Here is a 10,679-nt window from a genome sequence, read left to right on the forward strand (position 1 = left end):
GGCAGCGCAGCCCCAGTTCCCAGCGTCCCTTCTGGGGCCCGCAGAGCCCCCCTCCCCCTTCTCCAGGCATGGCGAGGAGGCATCCCTGCAGAGCCCCCCCCTCCCCTGCCAGGCATTGCAATGAGGCATCCCTGCAGAGCCCCCCCTCCCCTGCCAGGCATGGCGAGGAGGCATCCCTGCAGAGCCCCCCCCCTCTCCTGCCAGGCATTGCGAGGAGGCATCCCTGCAGAGCCCCCCCCTCCCCTGCCAGGCATTGCGAGGAGGCATCCCTGCAGAGCCCCCCCTCCCCTGCCAGGCATGGCGAGGATGCATCCCTGCAGAGACCCCTCTTCCCCTGCCAGGCATGGCGAGGAGGCATCCCTGCAGAGCCCCCCCCGTCCCCTGCCAGGCATTGCGAGGATGCATCCCTGCAGAGACCCCCCTCCCCTGCCAGACATTGCGAGGAGGCATCCCTGCAGAGCCCCCCCGTCCCCTGCCAGGCATTGCAATGAGGCATCCCTGCAGAGCCCCCCCCTCCCCTGCCAGACATTGCGAGGAGGCATCCCTGCAGAGCCCCCCCCTCCCCTGCCAGGCATGGCGAGGATGCATCCCTGCCGAGACCCTCTTCCCCTGCCAGGCATGGCGAGGAGGCATCCCTGCAGAGCCCCCCTCCCCTGCCAGGCATGGCGAGGATGCATCCCTGCAGAGACCCCTCTTCCCCTGCCAGGCATGGCGAGGAGGCATCCCTGCAGAGCCCCCCCCCTTCCCCTGCCAGGCATTGCGAGGATGCATCCCTGCAGAGACCCCCCTCCCCTGCCAGACATTGCGAGGAGGCATCCCTGCAGAGCCCCCCCCTTCCCCTGCCAGGCATTGCAATGAGGCATCCCTGCAGAGCCCCCCCCTCCCCTGCCAGACATTGCGAGGAGGCATCCCTGCAGAGCCCCCCCTCCCCTGCCAGGCATTGCGAGGAGGCATCCCTGCAGAGCCCCCCCCTTCCCCTGCCAGGCATGGCGAGGAGGCATCCCTGCAGAGCCCCCCCCTTCCCCTGCCAGGCATTGCGAGGAGGCATCCCTGCAGAGCCCCCCCCTCCCCTGCCAGGCATGGCGAGGAGGCATCCCTGCAGAGCCCCCCCTTCCCCTGCCAGGCATTGCGAGGAGGCATCCCTGCAGCGTTGCCCCCCTTCTCCAGGCATTGCAAGGATGCATCCCTGCAGAGCTGCCCCCCCCCAGCCAGGTATTGCAAGGATGCATCTCAGCAAAAAAAAACCCCTTCTGTAGGCATTGCAAGAATGCATCAGGGCCTGGACCAAATTCATTTGCTGTGCTGGGCAAAAGTCCCCATTTATTTTTGCAGCCGTTGGTCCTAGCAACAGCCTATTTCCCATACCCCCCCAAAGCCCTGTCCCTATGTTTATATACCCTGAAATAGCGCTATAGAACATTCATCTAATAATAACAGTCACAAGTGGAAAAGACTGATCCGGTCGTTTGGTTTATTGCCAAGTGCACTGCTGGATTGTGCAGGAATGGGCCGACCTTAGAAAAAATTACATCCTGGGCGAACTTGTATTTTGGTGCCCTCAGCTCCTGTGGGCACAGCACCAATCCATTGCCCCTTGCCCCGTGGGTACCCCTCCATTGTCTCTGGCCCTGGTGGGCTCCCCAGGCTTCTCCCTCCCTTTGCCCCAATCATTAGACTGTACCCCATTTGCCCCTAATCCCTGCACTCCCCTCCTGCACCCCACTGCGGCACCCATGTGGGGAAAGTGTAGAACTGATCAATGAAATTGTTTTTAATTGTTCACTTATTAATGTAACTTCATAAGCAAAGTTTTATGAATGAAACAACATTCATTCATAAAACCGGTTACCCCAGTAACTGGCTAATTGAGTTTCACTTTGAATCCAATTGCTGCTTAAAGCACTGAAATTTACACTGTTTCAGCATTGTAACTTCTGCTCACTGTTTGCCATTTGCAAAAAGAAAAGGAGTACTTGTGGCACCTTAGAGACTAACAAATTTATTAGAGCATAAGCTTTCGTGAGCTACAGCTCACTTCATCGGATGCATTCGATGAAGTGAGCTGTAGCTCACGAAAGCTTATGCTCTAATAAATTTGTTAGTCTCTAAGGTGCCACAAGTACTCCTTTTCTTTTTGCGAATACAGACTAACACGGCTGCTACTCTGAAACCTGTTTGCCATTTATTACACTTGACCATATTTTAACTCAAACTCCATTTTAAAATGACAGGTTTCAGAGTAGCAGCCGTGTTAGTCTGTATTCGCAAAAAGAAAGGAGAACTTGTGGCACCGTAGAGACTAACAAATTTATTTGAGCATAAGCTACAGCTCACTTCATCGGATGTATTTGGTGGAAAATACAGAGGGGAGATTGATATACACACACAGAGAACATGAAACAATGGGTTTATCATACACACTGTAAGGAGAGTAATGACTCATCCATTCCCAGTCTCTATCAAGCCTAAGTTAATTGTACCCATCGCAGTGCCGCTGATTTGAAAGTATACATTGTCCCACAATGTGAAATAGTTATGGGTGAGGACAAAGTCACGAAGTTCAGCCACCAGGTTAGCCGTGACATTATCGGGGATAGTGTTCCTGACAGCTTGTAGTCCATCTTTGTGTGGAATGTTGGTTGCGATGGGTACCCGCATGGCCCCACAGTATGCCAACATTTTTATGGCTGACTTAGAACAATGCTTCCTCAGCTCTCGTCCCCTAATACCCCTATTCTACTTGCGCTAGATTGATGACATCTTCATCATCTGGACCCATGGAAAAGAAGCCCTTGAGGAATTCCACCATGATTTCAACAATTTCCATCCCACCATCAACCTCAGCCTGGACCAGTCCACACAAGAGATCCACTTCCTGGACACTACGGTGCTAATAAGTGATGGTCACATAAACACCACCCTATATCGGAAACCTACTGACCGCTATTCCTACCTACATGCCTCTAGCTTTCATCCAGATCGTACCACACGATCCATTGTGTACAGCTAAGCTCTACGATATAACCGCATTTGCTCCAACCCCTCAGACAGAGACAAACACCTACAAGATCTCTATCATGCATTCCTACAACTACAATACCCACCTGCTGAAGTGAAGAAACAGATTGACAGAGCCAGAAGAGTACCCAGAAGTCACCTACTACAGGACAGGCCCAACAAAGAAAATAACAGAACGCCACTAGCCATCACCTTCAGCCCCCAACTAAAACCTCTCCAACGCATCATCAAGGATCTACAACCTATCCTGAAGGACGAGCCATCGCTCTCTCAGATCTTGGGAGATAGACCAGTCCTTGCTTACAGACAGCCCCCCAATCTGAAGCAAATACTCACCAGCAACCACACACCACACAACAGAACCACTAACCCAGGAACCTATCCTTGCAACAAAGCCCGTTGCCAACTCTGTCCACATATCTATTCAGGGGACACCATCCTAGGGCCTAATCACATCAGCCACACTATCAGAGGCTCATTCACCTGCACATCTACCAATGTGATATATGCCATCATGTGCCAGCAATGCCCCTCTGCCATGTACATTGGCCAAACTGGACAGTCTCTACGTAAAAGAATAAATGGACACAAATCAGATGTCAAGAATTATAACATTCAAAAACCAATTGGAGAACACTTCAGTCTCTCTGATCACTCGATTACAGACCTGAGGGTGGCTATCCTTCAACAAAAAAACTTCAAAAACAGACTCCAACGAGAGACTGCGGAACTGGAATTAATTTGCAAACTGGATACAATTAACTTAGGCTTGAATAGAGACTGGGAATGGATGAGTCATTACACAAAGTAAAACTATTTCCCCATGGTATTTCTCCCCCCCACCCCACCCCCCACTGTTCCTCAGATGTTCTTGTTAACTGCTGGAAATAGCCTACCTTGCTTGTCACCATGAAAGGTTTTCCTCCCTCCCCCCCTGCTGCGGGTGATGGCTCATCTTAAGTGATCACTCTCCTTACAGTGTGTATGATAAAACCCATTGTTTCATGTTCTGTGTGTGTGTATATCAATCTCCCCTCTGTATTTTCCACCAAATGCATCCGATGAAGTGAGCTGTAGCTCACGAAAGCTTATGCTCAAATAAATTTGTTAGTCTCTAAGGTGCCAGAAGTTCTCCTTTTCTTTCATTTTAAAATGCTCACTCCGTTTTGTAAAAGCTTGCTGCAACCTTCATTTTTGCAAATCCCTGCTGTAATCTTATTAGTTTAGTTTAGATGTGTGAATGAGGTATGTATGGATGATGGAATCAGCCTCCAGCCCCAGCCTGTCTTGATGAAATAAAGTGTAAACACCCAATGTCTGCAGATGCAGACAACAGCCCTGACAAAGCAAGAAGAGTCCACCCTAAAAAGAAAAGAACAAAAGTACAATTGAAGAAACATCAAAGCCAGGTCCTAGGCTGAAAGTCATGTCTGCAATTGACGGGTGATCAATCACACCAAACCCAGAGGCAGCGTGACACAGCAAGACCTATAGACTCTGGATTCAAACTAAAGCCTACAAAAAGGATGGGTGAGATGGAAGACTTCGGAGGATAACATTGTGGTGCCAACATGGAAGGGCATTAGTGCATGCCCCACAGAGACCCAGCCCTTCCTTGTGCCTGGCTTTTCTGGCCAGTTAGCTGACACAAGCTACGAACACAGGCCATGAACTCAAGCTACATTCTAGCAGCTGTAGGACATTTGATGTGTGTGTGTGTGTATATATATATATATATATACATAAGTATTAAATATTAGTTATTGGTCATAAATCAAATTGTGTTATAATAAACGTGACATCTTATCTTGTCCCCTGAAATGATCCTGTGTGGTTTTGTCTGCATAACACCTGGATCCTAGAGGGCTGTGTGGGGTGGGGGAGTGAGGCGCTACCTCAGGACTCCCTGTATCCAGGTCACTTTCCCCACCTAGGCTCTGTAAGGGGAGGGCAGGATCGGAGAGCAACAGCTCCTGATGCTCATCTCACAGCATAGCCCAGATGGGGAAAGGGACCTGGATGCAGGGAGCCCTGGCATTGCTCCCACTCTCACAGCCCCGTACAGAGATGTGGAGGAACATTGGGCGTGGGGGGGGGACAAGCAGTATCTAGGCATCACTGCTCATGCCCTGCCCCATGCAGGGAGAAGCAGGGAGAAATCTGCCCCCCTCCCCCACACACAAACACATGGCGCTGCCCTGGCAGCTGGAAGCAGTTTCTCACACGACTGGCAGCATACGCCTCTGGGCTGCTGCATGGTGCCCCCTGATCACAGCACCCTGGGCGGTCATCCAGGTGGCCCACCCCTAAGGCTGCCCAGTGTGTAGGATGTGGTATTAGGGGCTGGCTTGGATACTCAAATGGATTTAGGCACCTAAATACTTTGAAGGATCTGGGCCTGTGCTTGTCTTTTTCACCAACAGAAGCTGGGCCAATAAAAAATGTTACCTCACCCCCCCCTGTCTCTCTAAGCAAGGATGTCACTTTTGAAACTAACATTTTTAACTCAACTCTTTTTAGTTATTAAAAAAGATAATTATGTGTATAGGTACATGTGTTCGAAACACCCAGAAAAGAAAAGCAATCTATACATGTAAAACAATCAAAGTCGGTCTTCTAAATGTATATATCTCACTTTAAAATTCTACACACACCAGGCAGACTGCAGGGTCTGATGAAGTGGGAGAAAAGGGGCCCACGAAGAAAACCAGTTAGATAATTGCTTATCTGGTGTGGATAAAGAAACAGGAATCCTGCCAGATACAAAAATCAGTAACAGCTGTTTGCTATTTACCTTATAAGTTTGTTTTCCCTCACAGTCTTGTTTATAAGTATTGGTAGTTGTGGTTTTTAAAGTGTTACTATAATTAATTTTTGGCTTGGCAGGGAAGAGGGGGTAGTGGGGACTCTGCCTTTAAGCACAGAAAAATTGAGGGGGTATAGGAGGCAAGGATGTATCAGCATATGTACAGTACATATGATTATAGAATAACCTGCAAGTTGGGGCCAGAGGAGTGGAAGACATAATGGAGCATACAGACCTAGAAAAAGTTGGGGGGAGGTTAACTGCTTAGTAGCAAATTATGTCCCTGCCTTTGAGGGCTGAGCTTCCCAGAGAGAGAGTCTGGACAGCACACTGTGAAGCTCTTGTTGCTATGCACAGCCAGTTTGAACCAGACATTAAATAAAGCAGAGCTCTTGCAAGTATCTTAAGTACTGTACAGTAACTTCCCACTTAACGTCCTCTCGGTTAATGTTGTTTCGATCTTACGTCCCTGCTCCATTACAGAACATGCTCGTTTAAAGTTGTGCAATGCTCTGTTATAACGTCATTTGGCTGCCTGCTTTGTCCAAGGTTGGCAGCCCTCCTATCAGCTCCCCTACGCCCCCCCCCCCCAGCATCTTCAGCCCGCCAGCGGACCCCACGGATCAGCGCCTTCCCCCTGCTCCCCCTGCCTCCTGCCCAGGGCAATCAGCTGGTTTGCGGTGTTCAGGAGGCAGGGGGAAGGGGGAAGAGCGAGGACGTGGTGCGCAAGGTCCCCCTCCCTCCCCTGCCTCAGGAATGCCGCAAACCAGCTAATTGCCGTAGGCAGGAGGCGGGGGGAGCATGGAAAGGCACCAATCTACTACATGACTTATGAGGAGAGGCTGAGGGAGCTGGGATTGTTTAGTCTGCAGAAGAGAAGAATGAGGGGGGATTTGATAGCTGCTTTCAACTACCTGAAAGGGGGTTTCAAAGAGGATGGCTCTAGACTGTTCTCAATGGTAGCAGATGACAGAACGAGGAGTAATGGTCTCAAGTTGCAATGGGGGAGGTTTAGATTGGATATTAGGAAAAACTTTTTCACTAAGAGGGTGGTGAAACACTGGAATGCGTTACCTAGGGAGGTGGTAGAATCTCCTTCCTTAGAGGTTTTTAAGGTCAGGCTTGACAAAGCCCTAGCTGGGATGATTTAACTGGGACTTGGTCCTGCTTTGAGCAGGGGGTTGGACTAGATGACCTTCTGGGGTCCCTTCCAACCCTGATATTCTATGATTCTATGATTCTATGATTCAATCCATGGGGTCCGTTGGCAGGTGGAAGGCACTGGGAGGGGGGGCGTAGGAGAGCTGATAGGGGGGCTGCCAGCTTGTTTAATACCTGTATTAAATTGCTTGTTTAATTGTTTAAAATGTATATAATGCCTTTGTCTGGGAAAAAAAAAATTTCCCTGGAATCTGACCCCCCCCATTTACATTAATTCTTACAGGGAAATTGGATTCACTTAACATTGTTTCGCTTAAAGTCGCATTTTTCAGGAACAGAACTACAACGTTAAGTGAGAAGTTAAGTATAATCACTGAACATCACTGAGGTCACTGGTCTCATAGGTCAAAATGCCTGGCCTCTCTTCCCAGCTTTACCACTGAGCTGCTATTTTAATTGTGGACAAGTCATGCAGGTCAAAAGTAGGCATTGGTTCAGGATGCCTCAGTTTTGAGACCTCTGGGTTTGCTTTTAAGAACCACTGAGCATCCCAATCTCCAGCTGAAGTCAGGGGGAGCTGTGGGGGCTCAGTGCCTCTGAACTGCAGCCACCACATATTTTCAATTTGGACACCCACACACAGTGACTATTTTGAAATGTTGGATTTTCGTGTCTAAACAGGGACGTCCAAACACAGCAGAACCATAACATTTTGGCCTTAGCCTTTCGGTGCCGCAGTTACCCCCTCTTTAAAGTTGGGACAGTAATACTCCCATTCCTCACCGGGATCTTGGGAGCGTGAATTTTTTCATGTTTGTGAGGTGCTCAGATACAACAGTGATGAGTGCTGTAGAAAACAGAGAGACCTCCTAGAGCCCATCGAAAACAAGTCTCCTTATGCACAACACTGATTCATCTCCACGGCAGGACCATTCTGTGCACTGAACGAGGTGTGTGAACCCCTCTGCCATGCACTAGAAGTTCCCTTAATGCACTTTGAGCTGCCTCCTATGAAACGGGAGCAGATCAAAGCGCACCAGGGAACTTCCAGCGTGCGGCAGGCTAGTGCGAGATAGACACCCCAGCTTGCCAGGCACTAACTGTTCATCTAGACAAGCCACAAAGTCTCATGATCCTGCAATTTGCACCACACCGGCAGACCCCCTCTTCCTGGGCAGAATCCTGCTGATTTCAGTGGGGTTCTGGGTGGGTCCGCGTAGCTGCTTGTGTAGACAGGTTGCAGAATCGGCTTATCGTGGGCCTTGCTGATACATTAAATGAAAGAACTTGATCCCAAGGCAAAAATGCAGTGATTACTGCAGCCCCAAAGCAGTGGGCTAATGCAGCTCAGCACCGAAGGAAGAGCGGACTAGTGGCTCGGGTACAAGCCTGAGACTTGGAAAACCCAGATTCAATTCCCTGCTCTACCACAAGCTTCCACTGTGATTTGAGTATGTCTACACTGCAGCTGGGAGGGGAGTGACTGCAGCATGTAGACATATTCCCTAGCAAGCTTGGATATTAGTAGCAATGAAGCTGGACAGGCTACATGAGCCCACCCAGGAAGATCTGTACTTTACTGGGGTGTGGCAAGAATTAACACATGAAGTGACTATGCGGCATTCAAATACTATGGCAATGTGGGCTACACAAGTACCTTAGACAGGTCATAATCTGTCTCTCATTTATCTGCATCTTGCAAAACGGTCACGGACATTTTCCAGCCTTGGCGAAACATCTTCCTGTCTAGTCCCATGCTGATTAAGGCCAACATTAACAGTAATTATCATTTAAACACCTGCCAACATAAAATGTCCTCGCCATGGGCAACTGACAATGAGAATTTTGCAAGTCTGTTAATCTGTCTGATGATCCAGCACTATAATAACTTCACACAGGCCTAGTTATCCCAGTGCAGTACTGGGAAATCCCGAGTTCAAGTCCTGCCTCTGATGCTGACATTGGCCAAGTCACCCTGCCTCAGTTTCTCTGTCTGTAAAATGAGGGAAATACCTTCTTGAGGGAATTGATTAGGTAATGCATGGAAACTCTATATAAGTGCTAAGTATAATTACTGGATCCCATGCTGCCCCTGTATCTTTAAGAAACTAGCCAATGATGTAATATTTCCTACAGGACAATGGCTAAAGCCTCAGAATTTGGCCTTGCCCAGCTACAGCCACCGTATTACTGACTAATTAACCCCTGCTGTCCAGTCAGAAAATCAGCTTCTCTGCACAAGTTGAGCAACCGGTAGAAAGTGGAAGCTACAAAATCCAGCTAGGATTTGGGGTTGGTTGTTTTGCTTTGTTGCAGAAAAGAGACAGAGTGCTGGGCAAGGAGACAGGAGAGGGACAGAGACGCTTCCTGTCTGAGGAGAGACCTGAGAAGAAGAATTTGAGCTGTGCCTATCACTGTAGTAGACAGGTGCCAAGTGGGATCCCCCCTTGGGGAAATTTGGGGACCCCTTCATAATTCAGGAAGCTGATCAGCTGCCTTTGTCCCTGATTTGCTGTTTACAGGGAACTCTGGCTGGTCAGCTCTCTGGTGACACTCACATGATTCAGGGAAGTTGGCTATTTTACAAGAAGACGAATGAGGAACTGATGAGAAAAGCAAGAATCTGTTCCAACAAGCATGGACTGGAAAAATGCAGCTAAGCGTTTGACTCTGGCTTCAGATCAGCAGAAGGGCAGGGAGGGCAAAGCTCTGGTGGTCAAAAATACCAGTCGTGGAGTGGTGATGTTCACAATGGCATCACCAGCTTTTCCTCTGTTTTAATACAAGTGCCAGCTCTGGGGTGGGAAGGGGGCATAGGAAGAAAACACTCAGTGACGCACTAACCTTGTTACTCCAGTGGCCTCTGTACTGCATGGTCTCCTGGGATCTCTTCTTGGGGCTGCTCACTTCCCTGCATCATCTCAGCCCAGAGCTCTCCTATATCCTCAGCAACAGGAGGCAACACTTCACTCTCCACCAGCCGCTGGGCTCAGCCCGAGATCAGCATGCATTCGCCACACACTCCTTACCGCATGCATTAGAGCCAGGGCCCCTTGCCTCTAATGGTCTCTACCGGCGAGGGCAGATTGTACCTGTACAAAGTGGTACTACCTAGGGCAGAAGATGGCACAAGGTCCCCCTGCATTCTTCTGTTAGAAGGCAAGGTTTGCCCCCTGAAGAAGAAAGTGAGGATCTAGCCCACAAGCCCTGCAGATAGCCTGAGATATCTTGGGGATCCACAGGGCCAGCTGTGTGGAGGCTCTGTGCTTTCACAGTAGCTCTGGCCTCCTTTGGCTCCCACTCCATTACCTCAAAGAGGGGCTCATCAGGAGATCTGAAAGTGCTTTACAAAGGAGAGCAGCTGCATTATTCCCATTTTACAGGTGGGGAAACTGAGGCAAAGAGCAGTGATGTGACTTGCCCTACATCACCCAGCAGGCTAGTGGCCAAGCTGGGACTAGAACCAGGTCTCTTGAGTTCCAGGCCAGCGTCCTGTCCACTAGCCCGCACAGCTTCCACTCAGTAGGTATAAGGGGATGCTGGAAATGTATACAATACTGCCTCTGGAAACTGAGACCCATTTCTGATTACTATTATAATTACCCTCATGCACTTCAGATAGTCTGTGCAGCTATGAAATCATAAAAAGAAAAGGAGTACTTGTGGCACCTTAGAGACTAACAAATTTATTAGA

The sequence above is a fragment of the Dermochelys coriacea genome, chromosome 3 (genome assembly GCF_009764565.3).
Source record: "Dermochelys coriacea isolate rDerCor1 chromosome 3, rDerCor1.pri.v4, whole genome shotgun sequence".
Classification (NCBI taxonomy): domain Eukaryota; kingdom Metazoa; phylum Chordata; order Testudines; family Dermochelyidae; genus Dermochelys; species Dermochelys coriacea.